This window comes from Nerophis ophidion, linkage group LG07, assembly GCF_033978795.1.
Source record: "Nerophis ophidion isolate RoL-2023_Sa linkage group LG07, RoL_Noph_v1.0, whole genome shotgun sequence".
Lineage (NCBI taxonomy): Eukaryota > Metazoa > Chordata > Actinopteri > Syngnathiformes > Syngnathidae > Nerophis > Nerophis ophidion.
The window spans coordinates 23,780,162-23,793,516 of NC_084617.1; the positions used below are offsets into that span (position 1 = coordinate 23,780,162).

At 38.3% G+C, this 13,355-nt stretch overlaps 1 long non-coding RNA gene across 2 annotated transcripts in view; it reads right to left on the bottom strand.

Annotated features, from left to right (window-relative positions):
- LOC133556083 (uncharacterized) overlaps window positions 1-13,355 on the bottom strand; it is a 522,853-nt gene that overhangs the window by 124,359 nt on the left and 385,139 nt on the right. Inside the window, exon 2 of one of the 2 annotated variants that reach the window (XR_009807445.1) lies at window positions 10,143-10,256. The exons of the other annotated variant lie outside the window; for it this stretch is intronic. This is a non-coding gene — a long non-coding RNA (uncharacterized LOC133556083). The remainder of the gene's footprint in view (window positions 1-10,142; window positions 10,257-13,355) is intronic. 2 annotated transcript variants of the gene reach the window in all.

Consider the following 13,355-nt stretch of genomic DNA (forward strand, 5'->3'; position numbering starts at 1 on the left):
TTTAAGTGCACTACGCAGAATAAACACAACATTATTAATATTGCTACTTCGGATAATTTGATCAAAAATTCCCAGAACAGCCCACTACCAATAATATAGGTTTTTTAAACATAAGATCCCTGATAAAAAAAAAATGTTTCTGCTGTTACCTCAGAAATTGCCTGTTCAGATGTTATGATTGTGGTTCAGAGATTTTTATTAAGATTATATTTATTTTCCATAACAAACAGGATAACTTAAATACCCTGGCAGCGGCAATACGCTTAAATGTTTGTATTTACATTTTTTGAGTTGATTTTCATAAAATATGCTATTTAACTGCTACTGTTTAACAAGGACTGATTTAAATTGTGTTTGCACAACATATGTTTTGGCGCTTTTGTTCATGTGGGAGAATATTCCAATAAAGGTGCACTACACACTACTTTTGAATTAATTATTGGGCTTTGCGTATATAATGTAGTTAATCCTGATTAATCGGAGAAATAGTGCGATTAACTTCGATTAAAATTTTTAATCGTTGCCCAGCCCTAATATATATATATATATATATATATATATATATATATATATATATATATATATATATACACACATATACATAGTGTGTATATCTATATATCGGCATATAATATATATATATATATATATATATATATATATATACACACACACACACACATTCGGTATATATAAATATAGATATATTTATACATCCATCCATTTACTACGGCTTGTCCCTTTCTGGGTCACGGGGGGTGCTGGAGCCTATCTCAGCTGCATTCGGGCGGTAGGTGTATGTATGTATGTATGTATGTATATATATATATATATATATATATGTATATATATATAGTACATATACATCTATATACACAGATAGATAGATGGATAGATAGATAGATAGATAATATACATTTATATATAGTATATTGATACATATGGTATATATAGATTTATCTAAATACACACATACATATAGATCTTTATACACATATATGGATACATCTGTAAACATCCATATACAGATATAAATACATAGATATAGAAAATATATAGATTTATATGTGTGTATACACACACACACACACACACACGTTAACAAATTTGTGTAAATATTGCAATAAAAACACAAAAGTATCAAAAATTGGTAGTTGCATAATAGTATCGATTCCCAGGTTAAGGGAATTAATATTGTATCAGTTCAAATATGATCAGTAAGTACCCATCCCTAATGAAGACAAACCTAGTAGTTTCTCTCAACTGTTGACAAACGGGGTGAGCAAAACATAACACGCACTGATACTGACACAGAGAGCCACACTAAGCATCTAAATGGCTCCATGAAAGAATGCAAACTCCTAAGACAGTAAAACAAGTGCCTTTGGAGATGAACTAATATGAGAGAGGGTTCTGGAGATTCAGTGGATTCCTCAGAATGAGCCTCTTAACTGAAATAAAAATGGGTCTTTATTCCAGAAGGTTCCATCCAGCAGTGACACCATGTCTGCTTTGGGGGTGGGGGGACTGAGAGGACAGTGATGGTGGAGAAGACTGCGGGGGGGCCAACAGTGAATGATGTGCTGCCAGTTCTCTCAGACATGCCGAGGCCGGCGTCTCCACAAGACTTTAGGAGCAGGAGAAGCAGACCCGGGTCAGACTAAACAAATCCCCGCTCACCTCGACCTCTCCCAGGGACGACAAATCTGCTCACTGCAGCGGAGAAGCGGGCGGCAGGTAAAGCACTTAGAGGGTTCAGATGATACGCTAACCCAAATAATCTGTGCTATATATTTGTGCAGGAAATGATCACCATCCTGTCACTTCAAAGATGCTATCTGCCTAAGAAGCACAGGTCGCCGTAACAAGAGGAGCAGGTTTAGGATTTATTGAGCAACGTGATCATTCAGGGAAGAAAAAGCACATCAAATGACAACAAATAGTCTTTGGAATGCTGCCACAACTTTGATTTGTCACTTGTCCTCACAGACAGATGCCTCATATAGCTTTACCACTTCCAGTCAAACTTTAGGACCTTCTACATCGCGTTGACTTGTTGGCCGGCTTCTTGTTGAGCCAAAATGGCCGCGCGTCAACATTCATAAACTGAAGTAGAGTTACTCCACATGGGTTGTCCCGATACCAATATTTTGATACTATTACCAAAATGTATTTCGATACTTTTCTAAATAAAGCGGACCACAAAAATTTTTATTATTGGCTTTATTTTAATAAAAAATCTTACGGTACATTAAACATGTTTGTTATTGCAATCGAGGAACCATTTTGGAATTAAATAAAATAGTGAATATACGAGACAATTCCTATAGTAGTAAGTAAGCAAACAAAAGCTTTTAATTGGCAGCTGACATATGCAGTAACAGATTGTGTTTGGCGGTGAATTCGTTTGCCCGCCAGTTTTACTCGAATCAACCAACTACGAGCGGTACCACTGGCTTATACGCCGTCAAATGGGTTTATACCAAAAAGTTCTATTTTGGTTTCATCTGACCACATTACATTCTCCCAATCCTCTAATGTATCATCCATGTATCCATTTTGGTATAAACTCAACTCGTCGTGTTTGGAGGAAGAAGAATACTGAGTTGCATCCCAAGAACACCACACCTACTGTGAAGCATGGGGGTGGAAACATCATGCTTTGGGGCTGTTTTTTTTGCTAAGGGGACAGGGCGATTGTTCCGTGTTAAGGAAAGAATGAATGGGGCCATGTATTGTGAGATTTTGAGCCAAAACCTCCTTCCATCAGTGAGAGCTTTGAATGGTTGACCAAATACTTATTTTCCACCATAATTTACAAATAAATTATTTAAAATTCCTACAATGTGAATTCCTAGATTTTTTTTCACATTCCATCTCTCACAGTTGAAGTGTACCTATGATGAAAATTACAGCCCTCTGTCATCATTTTAAGTGGGAGAACTTGCACAATCGGTGGCTGACTAAATACTTTTTTGCCCCACTGTATGTGCATCAGCGTGTGTGTGCTTGCGATGTGGGTATTGTTTGAATCTGTAAAGTACTTTGTGTTGCATATCTTTTGATTAAAAGCGCTTTATAAATAATGTTTGATTGATTGATTGAAATTGACTGCTATTTGGACAGGATGGGGGAGCCAACTTCACACAGGTCAAATAACTTATTGCGTTTGAACTACACCAATTAACGTATTTATACCCATCATTTTTTTAATTGTAGATTTAAATGAAGTTTGTGCACACCTTTCTTTACTGCTGGCTTTTAGAAGGATCCGAGGCGACTTTGTAGGCTTTCAGAACATAGTCTTAGCGATGCTGGCGTTTCAGGTGACTGATAGGGTTTGATGTGTTTTAATGTTTTTTTTTCCCTCCTTGTTGAATCTTTGCAGAAAAATGTGTCCAAAAATAGCACGTGAAACACGGTGAAGAAGTCCCAAACGGTAGACGCCATGTTTGCTTACAATGAGCTCAGGGGATAGAAAACGACTGGAGAACAGCAGTCCTGTCCGCAAATTTATAGAAGCAGACTTTAAGGCCGACGCCACCTCCTCGCTGTAAAATAACATGTTGGTGTGCTTGGACCCAAAACATCATCCGACAGAGATTGAGTTTCATGTTCCAGTTCTCTGATGGCTTCTAAAGAACTTGTTTTCTCAGTGACCTGACATGGCGGGAAAATTTCCTTCAAAGAGAAGGTGTGTTGATGTCATGACAACCACCGTCATGGCGACAGTGGACACTATTGCGTCATCCTCGCTCCATAGGATGAAGTGGAACACCTGAACTACATTAAGAGTTTCTGGAATAGGGCTGCCCAAGCAAAAAAGTGGCTTCCCAAATGAAACACATATTCATACTGACATCTTTCAAGCTCACACCATCATTGATGGCATATGGACAAACTACTTACCATTCGTCCATGTTATTTACATTCGGGATATTTGTATTCCTCACCTAATATCACTGTGTTTGCATATTTTTCTTTCAAAACGTTTGGGCGTACGTGCTCTAGAAGAAGAGAATTACATTAACGACAGGTCAGAGATATAATACATTAATAATATTATTTTATTACCAGTGTGCTGCAGAATCCAAATAATCCATTATTATTAATTCTATTATCATGAATGAAAAAAGAAGCATTGCTTTTCATCACTTATTGCTAGCAGACACGTTTCATTTGCTTAAAAAATGTACAACATTCCTTGCTATGCTACTACACATACACATTACTCACAATTATTTAGATTTGGCTTCAAGATGACGCTAAAACATCGTCCGACACCACACCGTGCTTCATATGCCATAATTTCTAGCCCAAGTTAAGTCTAGCCCGGCAAAACTTTTCCTCCGGCCCGCGGAACATCACCCAAATAAACTTGATGAAACCATTCAAACTAGTGTTGGTCATGTATGCTGTACTCCCACCACCCCACAGGGGGCAACAGCAAGAGACATATACGTCACAATGAAGCAACAGAGGAATGAGTAGAAGAAGAATACTCACTCAAACCAAAAACATCACAAATTGTGCAAACTCCAAACAGCTCGTTTCCCAGAAATATGAAGGATGACAAGATTATTTTATAAATATCTCCGTAATGCCTCCAAGGTTTGATTTCACATTTTCGAAACTTATGTAGCTCCCAAAAACGGAACCAATAGATAAGAAACATTTTGCATTAGGGCTGGCCCGATAAAAAGGTTCCACTATATATCGCCATTGACACATAATTGATAAATAAAAAATGTGTTCAATAAAATGTTTGATACATCTTTTTATTCTTTGTCAGAAGAAAGCGGAAGTTGCAACAAAAAGTTGGTTGCATGAACAAAGACAATCGCTTTCTGGCAACCGAACAACGCTCGAAGTGATCACTGATCAGTGAACGTTCTACGCTTAGAACCAATCAGGTAACAGTATAAACTATGAAGTTTGGTTGCGCCATCTTGATGTCTGCTGGTTGATTCTTTGCATGGAGCGAGAAGAGAAAGTAAAAGTGAAGAAATTGTGGACAAACGAGGAAAAGTCACTTGGACAGTATGGCACTTTTTGGGATTTTTTTCAAAAGGGATCATAGTCAGACCAATGTTGTCTGTAGAGGATGCAGGCATTCCCCCCCACCAAGAGCACTAACACCACACACCACGTTAGCCGCACTCACCCTTTAGAGCACAGCTGTAACTTCCTGGTACTATACCTGCACTTTTTTCTTACACTTTATAAAGCATTTCTTACATATTCCTTATTTTTGCACCTTCATTTTGATAGCTTATTGTTTAGTGTGCAATCTAATTTTACAATTTTGTTTACATTGAGTATTTTCAATGCTTGTGTTGAGATTTCCTTTATGCATTGATAGCTGAGGGGATTATAACCAGAGGAAGGTTACATTTGAAATAAAATGTTTACATTTCCTTTATTTTTTTCTCATGCTCCTTATTTTTCATAGGCAATAATTGTCGACATTGATCGATAAAAAACACTTCTATTGTGATACAATTTTCAGCCGTATCACCTAGCCCTCGATTTATTGGAGAAGATAATGCCCGCTCGTCTTGCTGCTGCCTGCACAGGTATCTGACGCTGCTGCCAGAAACCACCAAGGGTAAGGAATAGGAGGAAGGGACACTCAACGTGTGTGCTAGTGGAGCAAAGTAAACAATAAATGACCCCACTTCCTGTCAAACAGGAAAAGAAGGTGACAACTTGTGTCTTCAGCTTTACAAAAATGTGGCACTAACATTTGACTCCAGCGTCGACACATGCATCCTCACTTGTTAACAAAGTTAACAATTGTCTACACTTCTTCTATAGACAATCTTAAAGGCCTACTGAAATGAGATTTTCTTATTTAAACGGGGATAGCAGGTCCATTCTATTTGTCATACTTGATCATTTCGAGATAATGCCATATTTTTGCTGAAAGGATTTAATAGAGAACATCCACGATAAAGTTCGCAACTTTTGGTTGCTAAAAAAATGGTTTGCCTTTACCGGAAGTAGCAGACGATGTGCGCGTGACGTCACGGGTTGTAGGGCTCCTCAAATCCTCACATTGTTTACAATCATAGCCAGCAGCAGCTAGAACTATTCGGACAGAGAAAGCGACAATTTCCCCATTAATTTGAGAGAGGATGAAAGATTCGTGGATTAGGAAATTTAGAGTGAAGGACTAGAAAAAAAAAAAAAAAGTTAAAAATAAAAAAAGGCAATTGCAGTAGGAGCGATTCAGATGTTATTAGACGCATTTACTAGGATAATTCTGGAAAATCCCTTATCTGCCAGTTGTGTTGCTAGTGTTTTAGTGAGATTAAATAGTACCTGAAAGTCGGAGGGGTCTGGCCACGGGTGTGTTGACGCCAGAGTCTCTGAGGGAAGTCACGGCAGCTCCAGCAGGACGGAAGCTCCGCTGATGTCTCCGGTAAGAGGTGACTTATTACCACAATTTTCTGACCGAAAACTGCCGGTTGACATGTAGTCGGGATCCATGTTCGCTTGACCGCTCTGATCCATAGTAAAGCTTAATCTTCGGGAATTTTAAACAAGGAAACACCGGCTTTGTTTTTGTGGCTAAAGGCTAAAAGCTTCCCACCTCCATCTTTCTATTTTGACTTCTCCATTATTAATTGAAAACATTGCAAATGATTCAGCAACACAGATGTCCAGAATACTATAGCTTGGATTGGGCTGGAAAATAATGTCCGCTACAACCGGTGACGTCAAACGCACGCGTCATCACACCGCGACATTTTCAACACGACACTTCCCGGGAAATTTCAAATTGCAATTTAGTAAACTAAAAAGGCCGTATTGGCATGTGTTGCAATGTTAATATTTCATCATTGATGTTTAAACTATCAGACTGCGTGGTCGGTAGTAGTGGGTTTCAGTAGGCTTTTAAATGTGATAAAAATTGGATCAATAAATTTGAGTTTTGTAGCAGACAATTAAAGAATATATCAATGTTTTTTGGGGGGGCATATTTTTGCCCTCAGGAGCTTCCGTAGCTTCAGCCCTCTGCCATATTTCCACACACTCAGCAAAACATGGCTAATGCTAACACAAATCAGAGCGAGACCTTTGTTCCAAATAAAAGGGATGTGGGTTGTTTGGATTTGCGGCAACAGGCATCAAACAAATGACTGCACGCAGCAAAGTTTGTTTAAAATAAGACAGGCGCACAACAAAGTTATTCCAGCATTTGAAACAGAAGCATCCAGCCAAGTGGAGAACAAGAACAGAGAAGAACAACAAACTCCGGCTCAAAAGCAGCTTACTGTGGTGGAATAATTTACACAAGCTATCATGATAAGGAGCACAGTGGAAAACGATCACTACAGCAGTCCCTCTGCACGTCGCTAAAGACGTGTTGCCCAAACAGTGGAAAAGAAAAACCTTTTGATGCTAGATTTTTTTTTAACACAAGTATTTTATTTAAGACAGAAAACTTGCTTCCTATAGGAAGTTCTATATTAAATAACTAATTGGTTAAAACAATGCATGTTGATACATTTCCAAAAGCATCACAGTAACTGTGCCAGAATTAGATACAATAGCTACATTTCATCTGTTTACTTTTGAAAATTATTTTCAATAAAGTCCAATTTATATCTGTTCTCTAAAAAAAAAAAAACACTTTATAAAAATTTGAATTTTGTAAGATGCACAGTATGCAGTGGCATTACAAACTACTGTATTTCCCTGACTATAGAACGCACAGGTATACAAGTCAAACCCACTATATTTTACACACAAAAAAAAAAAAGGGTTCCACATATTAGCCGTACCGGACTATAAGTCGCAGATATATACATTGTGAAATGAGTTACAGTATTTCCACAGAAATATTCTGTAAATGTTTATTACATACCATAATTGTTTCCAAACGGTGTAACAAAGCAGTAAAACGATTGATCCAACAAAACAGAAGTCATCATCATGCACCCAATCACTCCAATCAGCTAAACAGACCCAATAACTCCACGGTGAGATCCAGGTGACTTTACGAAACTGACAACACGAAACGAATGCCACTCTGTTATTAATACTACCACAGACACCTGTAAGCGTGTTAGCATATTAGCTAATGGTGACGACGCTAGCGTGATTACGATAGCACGTACAAAGATGCATGATAACACTGCTACAGACATCACACATGGGAAGATTTACTAAAGTAAGAATTGTTTTAGTTATATTGTAAAACGTATAAACATTGCTTGAAGTGATTATTGAAGAGTCTCTCAGATAGAGCCTTCACAGTGGCAGAGCCCAGACTGTGGAACAACCTTCAATTGTTAGAGTCTCCGCCCTGATATCGGTAAGTCGTGAATTCAAACTTCGGCCGAGTCATACCAAAGATTGTAGAAATGGGACCCGTTACCTCCCTGCTTGACACTCAGCATCAAGGGTTGGAATTGTGGGTTAAATCACCAAAATGATTCCTGGGCTGCTCATTGCTCCCCCTACCTCCCAGGGGGTGATCAAGGGTGATGGGTCAAATGCAGAGAATAATTTCCCCACACCTAGTGTGTGTGTGACAATCATTGGTACTTAATTATCTACTAGGTCCTCCCAGTCTCTGAGCCAATTTAAATCTAGGCTAAACATTTTTACTCCCTGGCGTTCAAATCCAGTTAGACAGGATATCTTGGTTGTTGTTTTTTTCTTGTTTTATCCTTTATTTATTTGTTACATTTTAGTATTTTAGATTATATTTTCTGAACTTCTTTTAAAGTATATTGGGAGAGTGGCCGTGCGCAACCCGAGGGTCCCTGGTTCAAATCCCGCCTAGTACCAACCTTGTCACGTCCGTTGTGTCCTGAGCAAGACACTTCACCCTTGCTCCTGATGGGTGCTTGTTGGCGCCTTGCATGGCAGCTCCCTCCATCAGTGTGTGAATGTGTGTGTGAATGGGTAAATGTGGAAGTAGTGTCAAAGCGCTTTGAGTACCTTGAAGGTAGAAAAGCGCTATACAAGTACAACCCATTTATCATTTAACCCATTTACTGCTGTATTTTATTCATCCTTCCGTGTTACAATGTAAATCTGACACTGTGTGCTCCTTTTCTTGTGTCTGTACAGCACTTTGGCTAACTGGGCATGTTTTTAAATGTGCTATACGAATAAATAAAATTAAACTGAACTCCTTGGACGACTAGAAGACGGAAAGTCACTTGTATTGCCGGTTCAAAGCAGGAAACTTGCAGTGAGCAAACTGGTCTAATGAAAAATAATGAACACAAAACATTATGGATGTTATCGAATTAAAAAAATGTAATAAGCCACATGCTTCAAAGTGTAGGAAAAAAGTAGAAGCTTATATCTTGGAATGCATGGTACTAGTTTTTGATCAAATAAAAGTGAAATTTGTTATAATTTATCTAGAAGAAAAAAAAACCCTGAATGAAATTATTTGTAAAAATAAATAATCGCCCAGTAAAGCTTTCATGATGGCCCCAGTTTGACACTGGAACAGATGATTTCTACACGCCTGGCTGCAAAGAAGTTGCCGTTGCTATGTCAACAAGCGGCACGTTACGTAACAACCCGGCAGGATGCATTGAATCCAAACACGAGCGTTGAGTTGATGGGGTCAGAGGTCGAGAAGGCAGCGGCCTCGGCCAACAACGGGGACGCAGAGGAGCGTGGCGTCACGATCTGCGCCGGCCCTCTCCCAGGAATGAAGAAAAGAAAAAAGTGTTTGAAAAATAAGCTGGTGAGCAGAGACGTTATTTTGTTACGTCTGGCAGACAGAGAGGCACCTGGGAAATCTGAGCTGACGTCCAGCGAGGGAGGGGTGTGTTGAGGGTTGGGGGTGGGGGGGGGGGGGGGGGTCACGTATGTCTTTCTTAAAGCAATTAGGCGTTTATATCACCAATCAGAAGACACGCTGGCTGGCCAAGAAACATATTTGTCTTCCACTGGCGGGAGACGGCGAGTGGAAAGACTCCAGGAACGCAAACTCGGCCGACATTCCACAGCGTGATATGTTGCGTCTGATTTGTGTCACTCCGACCGTTGTGTTGCTTACGTCGCACACTGACAGCGACCACGATTGTGTTGTCAACGCAAAGTGACCTGGGACCGGCAGGCCATAAATCATAAGCTGCAATTTCATATTTAATAGAAACACATACCTGCTGTCTGGAACACTTTGTGTCTTTGTGGCTCTCTGGTCCACAACCATGCAGCACCACCAGACGGCCAGCAAAGAGAAGCAATAAAACAAATCCATTCAGCACGCCGGCTTCCTGTGGGCTCGTAGAAAGAAAGAAAAAAATCATATGAAACAAAGCAGAATTGTCCTGGAACTTAATTAACTACAAATCCAAACCACTAAAGAATGTCAAGTCGGAATTCTTACAGATCAAATAGCCCTTCATGATAATTCAATAAACATCTGACATATTATTCTTCGATGCCGTCAGTGAGGATGCTCCACCAGTAGAGGGCGCAACAACATCATCAATGTGTATTGTTTTTATTCTCAACTTCTTCAGAAGAACTGATGATCATACAGAACATTTGAAATTGCTTCACAATTACACTTTTTAAACCAAAATATAAAAATTTAAAAAACTCCACTTCAGTTCACCAAATGAGCTCTTACCGTTTCAGTAATCAAAACAACAAAGGAAAGTATAAACATATGTTTGTGTATGTTTTTGTTTGTATTTATTTAGATGTATTCAGATAAGGTGTCACCAACCTTTTTGAAACCAAGAGCTACTTCTTGGGTACTGATTAATGCGAAGGGCTACCGGTTTGATACACACTTAAATAAATTGCCAGAAATAGCCAATTTGCTCAATTTACCTTTAATAAATAAATCTACATACATTAAAAAAAATGGGTATTTCTGCCTGTCATTCTGTCGTACATTTTTTTCCTTTTACGGAAGTGTTTTTGTAGGGAATAAATGATGAAAAAAACACTTAATTGAACGGTTTAAAAGAGGAGAAAACACGAAAAAAATGAAAATTAAATTTTGAAACATAGTTTATCTTCAATTTCGACTCTTTATAATTCAAAATTCAACCGAAAAAAATGAAGACAAAAACTAATTAATTCAAATCTTTTTGAAAAAAATTTAAAAATAATTTGTGTAACATCATTAGTCATTTTTCCTGATTAGGTTAATTTTAGAATTTTGATGACATGTTTTAAATAGGTTAAAATCCACTTTGGAATAAGAATTACATTTGATTCTATAGATTTTCTAGATTTGCCAGAATAATTTTTTTGAGTTTTAATCATAAGGTTGAAGAAATATTTCACAAATATTGTTTGTCGAAAAAACGGAAGCTAAAATGAAGAATTAAATTAAAATGTATTTACTATTCTTTACAATGAAAAAAAATACTTGAACATTGATTTAAATTGTCAGGAAAGAAGAGGAAGGAATTTCAAAGGTAAAAAGGTGTATGTGTTTAAAAATCCTAAAATAATTTTTAAGGTTGTATTTTTTCTCTAAAATTGTCTTTCTGAAAGTTATAAGAAGCAGAGTAAAAAAAAATGAATTTATTCAAACAAGTGAAGACCAAGTCTCTAAAATATTTTCTTGGATTTTCAAATTCTATTTGAGGTATGTCTTTCTTAGAATTAAAAATGTCATGCAAAGTGAGACCAGCTTGCTAGTAAATAAATAAAATTTAAAAAATAGAGGCAGCTCACTGGTAAGTGCTGCTATTTGAGTTATTTTTAGAACAGGCCAGCGGGCGACTCATCTGGTCCTTATGGGCTACCTGGTGCCCGCGGGCACCGCGTTGGTGACCCCTGGTTTAGATGATGAGGTTATTAATGTTATTGTTTGTATTCGAAAGATTTGAACATTTTTAATGCTAACTATGGATATTGCTAGCATTCAGATACAACAAATACAATTATTTATTGATATTCCCATCATATTTCTGCAAAGTTATTATAGTATATCATAAGTTATTACAGTAAATCAAACTCTGGCCCTTGGGTAAAATTTGGCCCGCCGTGTAATTTCATTTGGCACTTGAGGCAAAATCAAATTAACATTAGAGCTGGCCCGCCGGTATTATACAGCGCATTCACGGTTAATACTCATACGCTTTGAGTACCTTGAAGGTAGAAAAGCGCTATACAAGTACAACCCATTAAACATTTATCATTTATACTTGCTAACCTTCCCGATTTTCCCGGCAGACTCCCGAAGTTCAATGCCCCTCCCGAAATTCTCCCGGGGCAACCATTGTCCCGAATTTCTCCCGATTTCCACCCCGACAACAATATTGGGGGAGTGCCTCACTGTCTTTAGCGTTCTCTACAACCTGTCAGCCCAGTCATATAATATATGCGGCTTTTACACCCACACAAGTGAATGCAAGGCATACTTGATCAACAGCCATACAGGTCACACTGAGGGTGGCCGTATAAACAACTTTAACACTGTTACAAATATGCGCCACACTGTGAACCCACAACAAACAAGAATGACAAACGCATTTCGGGAGAACATCCGTACTGTAACACAACATAAACACAACATAACAAATACCCAGAACCCCTTGCAGCACTACCTCTTCCGGGACGCTACAATATACACCCCCCGATAAAACCAAACCCCCCACCTCAACCCCACCGCCGAAAAGAGGCAATCAATTTTTATTAAAATTGTATTTGATATGTCATTGATATTGTTTAATTATTTGAAACATGATTTTGCATGGCACTATAAAGTTATATAAGCCTTGCTTGTTCAGTATTCAATGAAAAACTTGTTTGGGTCCCCATTAAAAGGTTGATTTTTTCAGTTTTAAATTTCGGCCCACTCTGTATTTGAGTTTGACACCCCTGCTGTAAATGGTTAGTTTAAAAGTAACACACATAAAAGAAGACACAATAGAGCCTTGACACGAGAGTGAGAGGATTTGCGAGCGGCAATAATCAAGATAAGCCAAAAGTTACCATGGAAACCAGACTCAGATGGGAGGGGGACAACCGAACCCCGCTTTAGAACAGTTTGTCAGACCTTGTGGAGAAGGAGAGGACTGACATTTTGTGAAGGGCTGGTGATGGCAGGAAGTCTCAATGTCCCTACTTCTGCCCATCATGGAATTGGAGTTAAACAAGCACAATGTCAAGTAGATCTAAGATGGTGAATTTGAAAATGGACAGTGACTTGGTGATCTTTATTAGGGATTAAGTTTGTAAATTATCCTTCCTTACAAACTTTTAAAAGAGGAAACCAACATTTTGTCCAATTCCGAAATGTGTCCACACAGACAGAACACCTGTTGATCATTTCAAGTTAATTAACTCGTTAAGCTAGCTGTCATTTTCTCAACAAAAAAAACTCCCAATGTCTCATACATGTAAAC